We start from the raw sequence: 4,947 nt of genomic DNA on the forward strand, positions 1-4,947 counted from the left end.
TATCCTTCAAATGAATTAGAGATTGATATCCACATCAAAGTGCAAAACAACTCAACTGTCTTCAAAATCAAAACCACGAATTTAATTTTTTACAGCCCGGAGAAATTCATATCAAGAGCATAAATGAAAAAACGAAGAAGCGAAAGCCACCAATTGATATCTTCAACTAAAATTCAAACAAATCAAAAGCGAGCTCAATAATTTGTTAAAAAAATATATATGCACGGATGAACTGCCATGTGTATGCTCGAAAACATTTCAGAGGTAGATAGATTGGAACTCACGGTCATCTTTCAGATTTTCTTTCCTGAACTGCTTGGGAATATAGTCGAAGGATTTCGCAGTGGAAGCGACGAAGCATCTGCGAGCCGAGACTCTCCTGGGAAGAGCAAGTGAACAAGACGGTTCGGGAAAAAGCTTGCCATGGAAGAACACAGAATGAAGTTTGGAAGAACTGAACTCAAAATGAAAACGGAACTGCGTTGCTTTGTGGCTCTTCTATGGTCGCTCGAATTTTCTCTTTAGGCTTTCTACCTTTTCCGCTACGGCGTCGTTTTCTTCGGCCATTCCATTTTGGGGTTTTTCTGAAAAATCTAGTGAGAATAATTTATATGAAAAATTATAAAAAGAAAACAGCTATTTGAGCCATTCCATTAATTTCCATTTGTGCCTGTGACCTCGTCGTACGCAGCGATGGGCGCCATGTCCAGGTGAAGGTCTTCTTTCTGATTTTGCTGTAATTAGCGTCTCAGACGAACAAGAGCCAAGGAAAAGAAAAAGAAAGAGAGAGCGGGAGAGAGAGTTTCATAAATTAGATTTTTTTTTTTTGCTTTGTAGATTTTTAGTTTTAAACTAAACTAAACCAAAAGTTGATAGAATCAAAGAAAAGAGGGAAGATCAAGTCATCAATTAGTTTTAAAATATTAATAACCGGTTCATGCATTGCATTACTCTTTTTATTTTGTGAGCTTTATATTATTCTCGCTGAGCGTAAACTCATCTCTTCGAAAAAAAATATACGTCTGTGTTGTAGGTGGTAAACAACCGATAAGAAAGTGAAGAGGGTGGATCAGCGGCGACGATGGTGAAATGGTTGGGTTATGGTTTCCGTTTTCGAAAATAAAAGACTTCTGCTTTGCTTTCAGTTTTTCAATAATCCAAACCCAAGGTTTTATTTTTCATGGTTTAAGTTATGTTTTTCAATTCCTTTAAAGGTTACGACTTTATTTATGATATTTATTTACAATGATATTTTTTGGTTTTAATTTTCGATTATGCAACTTCGATTTTTTGAGTGTTTTCTTTTGTCAAGTTTAAATGAAAATTTATTTTAAGTTATGAGTTTTCAAACTTTATATTTTAAGTTATGTTTAAAAAAAAAAAATTTACCTCGAATTTTCTTAAGTAAGACGGTCTGAAAAGTCGGGTCGTCACAAAAGTAATCACTAGCAAACATTAAATTTGCAAACTAGCGAACTTTTGATTAATTTTAGCAACTAACTAAAATAAACAATTTAAAAAGAACCTTATGGTTAGATCCCACGTATTCAAAGTAACAAAATAAAAAAAAATTTGCAGATATTAAAAAGGAAACACAATCAATCAATTATTAATTAAAAAAATTAATTATCACACGGTTTAGCAATTTTTTAAAGGAAAAATGATATGCAATAGCCAATTCAAACTATGACTTTTGCAAAATAATTATAGTTTAATTAGGTATAACAAAATAGCCAATTGAGAGTACTACGACTTTTAATCCTGCCTCGATTAATTTTAAGTCAGTCTTCATAAAGCTTACATTCTGTCTTTATAGTTCCTTGGTATTAAATTTAATCCAGTCTAGATTAATCTTACTTTGGCTAGTTTGTTTATTGTTGGCAAACTATGACTATTTTGCAAAAGCTTAAGTTCTATTTGGCTATATAGCCGCTTGACAAATCTCTCTCTCTCTCTCTCTCTCTCTCTCTCTCTCTCTCTCTCTCTCTCTCTCTCTCAAATTCGTCTTCAAATCATCATATTAAAAAATAACTAAAATAATTTTGTAGCTCAATTTATATATTTATAAAAGTTTATATTGGATAATTTTAGTAACTAACGAGTATTGTTAAGGCCGACACACATAATAATTAACTTCGTAGTCTATTGCAAATAATTGTTAAATTTGGTACATATCGAATTTTACACAGACATACAATTTCTACATATATATATATATATATATATATATATATAAATAAACTAAAGATAAAACAACTAAAAATGATACAAAAATGAAAAAAAAAATATGGATTGCCAAAATTGTTTATAAATAATTCTGATAATAGATGCGAATTTTTTAAGAAAAAAAAAAGGAAAGAGGGAGACTTGTGATTCTGACTATTGGAAGGAAGTGTCACTTCCATTTCCAATAAACTATCTTACAAATGCTTATTGAAAGTGACACTTCCGTTACGTAAATTGGTGTCTTCCATTACTTAACGGAGGTGAAATTTCCGTTAGGCTTAATGAAAATATGGATTTCCGTTAAGTTTCATTAAGTAATTAAAAAAATAAACTTACTATGTAACAAAAAATAGAATATAAACTTAATAATATAATAAAAATTTTACAAACTTAACTATATAATTTATATGAAGAGATTGTTGTAGATAAATATTTGTAGAGAATTTGAGAGAGAATAAAGTTTGATTTGTGAATAAAATGGTAAGAAATGAGATGTATTTATAGGAGAAATAAATAAATGGGTTAAAAAAACAAAAAAATTGGCTACGTAAGCCACCTAAACTATAAGAATTGTAAATTAGCCAATCTTTGGTAAATACTTTGTAAATAGCCAACTTGCATACGTGGCAGCCTCTTAACTACCTAAAATATACGTCTGGCTATGTTAAATAAGTCTTTTATTAATCTGTTAATAAGTAGGGATGACAACGGGTACGGGTAAAGCCGGGTACACCTATTCCGTTACCCGTACCCGTTATAATTTTTTACCCGTTACCCGGACCCGTTTACCCGGATTTTGAGACGGGCCGGGTAACGGGGATACCCGCCGGGTAAACGGGTTAAAAATGTTGGACCCGTTACCCGTTTACCCGGTTTAAAAAAAGGGTAGCGGGTCGGGTAGACCCGCTTACCCGTTTATAAAATAAAAATCTATCAACAATATAAAGTTTAAAAATAATATATCATCTTTAGGTAAACATATGATTTATTATATTTTTTTAAAACAATGTTGAAAATATATCATCTAATTATGTAAACATATGATTTATTATATTTTTAAATATTTAAAAGTTAACGGGTCGGGTCCCGGGTAACCGGGTACGGGATGACTATTCCGTTACCCGTACCCGGACCCGTTAAAACTTTAACGGGTATTACCCGTTTACCCAAAAAGAACGGGTATTACCCGACCCGAATAAATCGGGTAACGGGCCGGAACGCGGGTAACGGGTCAAATTGCCATCTCTATTAATAAGTTTACTTGACTATTTACAAGAAATTAACCAAATGTGGGCTATATCTCAATTCACTATATCCGTGTGGCTATATAACTTAATAACCCTTAAAAAAATGTGCAAAGAGCCTCCTTCATCTCCAACGTCATTCTCTTCTCCCCTTCAATGGCAGGAAAGCCTTCAATCTCCTTCCGACACATGCCTGTCACTTCTAATAGGGTCGGAAGTCCTCTGCCGATTTCCGTCCTTATCGAAGCTGGAAGTTCTGCCAAGCGCGAGGAAGCCACGAAAGACCTTCCTTCGGTCTCTCTTTCAACCGAAAGCCCACCGAAAGCCCACCATGAAGGGAGAGAGGAGAGAGAGAATTAAAGAACTAAAAAACCAAAAAAGAAAGTTTTTGAGTGGAGTGAAAAGTAGAGAGATAATTATAGAAAAAAAAATGAAAAAAAAAAATTGTTGTATGACAAAGGTTAAAAATGAGATTGAATAATTGTTGTCATTGACACGTCATACAAGTGGGTTATTTTTCTAAATCTTTCTAAATATCGATCATTTTACAATCTCAAAACACATTTTACAATCTCAATGTTTTGCTATAAGTAGTCCAGTTCGATTAAAAGTAACACATTATTATTACTTAAAGAGTTAAGAAGAGTTTTGCATTCTTTGGTTACATTTCTTAAGTGTGGAACAGTGTTTTCTTCAATTGTTATAGTGAAAGTTTTATTTAGCTTCTAATTAAATTGATCGATTTTAAGATTGTTTTTCTACATATTTTGTCATGAATTAATGTAGTCAGTATTTATTTATTTACTAAGATTTTAATGATTATTAAAAAAAAATTGCATTGTCAATGATAAATTTTCATGACGAACTTTTATGAATCTCTTTAGAAGTTATCGAACAATATGATGACATGCTAGAATGAAAAATTCATGATAAATAGAGAACAATCTCTTTTGATGATATTTTAATTAATTAAATGAAAAATTCAAATAACATCAGCTAAACATGGTTTTGAATTTATATAATTCTTATAATAATAATAATAATAATAATAATAATGATAAACTATATAAATATTTGTAATATGTAATTTCCAATAATTTCTACACTATTTATATTATAAACAGTTCAAATAGTTTAAATGACCGAACATTAATAATTTATGTTTTCTGTTTAAATTGTCTATTTTAAGTAACTTTCAACAACTCAACTGAACCTGTGTCTAGTTTTCTTAATAAAAATCCTCAAGGACACTTTATTTGAGCTAGCCCTTGATTTTTCAAGAAAAAATTCATAAAGTATGTGCGATAATGCATGAAATTCGATTTATAGACAGAAATTCCCATCATAAACAGGAGATTTTTTTTTTTTTGCTTCATGTTTGAATCTCTCTGCATATCAATTGTTGCTGATGGGTGGTGATGTGGTGCCGACCCCCGACCTGAATGTTCAGACAGAGAATGACGTGAATAATAATATC

Source organism: Urtica dioica, chromosome 4 (assembly GCF_054948205.1).
Source record: "Urtica dioica subsp. dioica isolate 48M chromosome 4, U.dioica_male_clone48M_v1_H2, whole genome shotgun sequence".
NCBI lineage: Eukaryota > Viridiplantae > Streptophyta > Magnoliopsida > Rosales > Urticaceae > Urtica > Urtica dioica.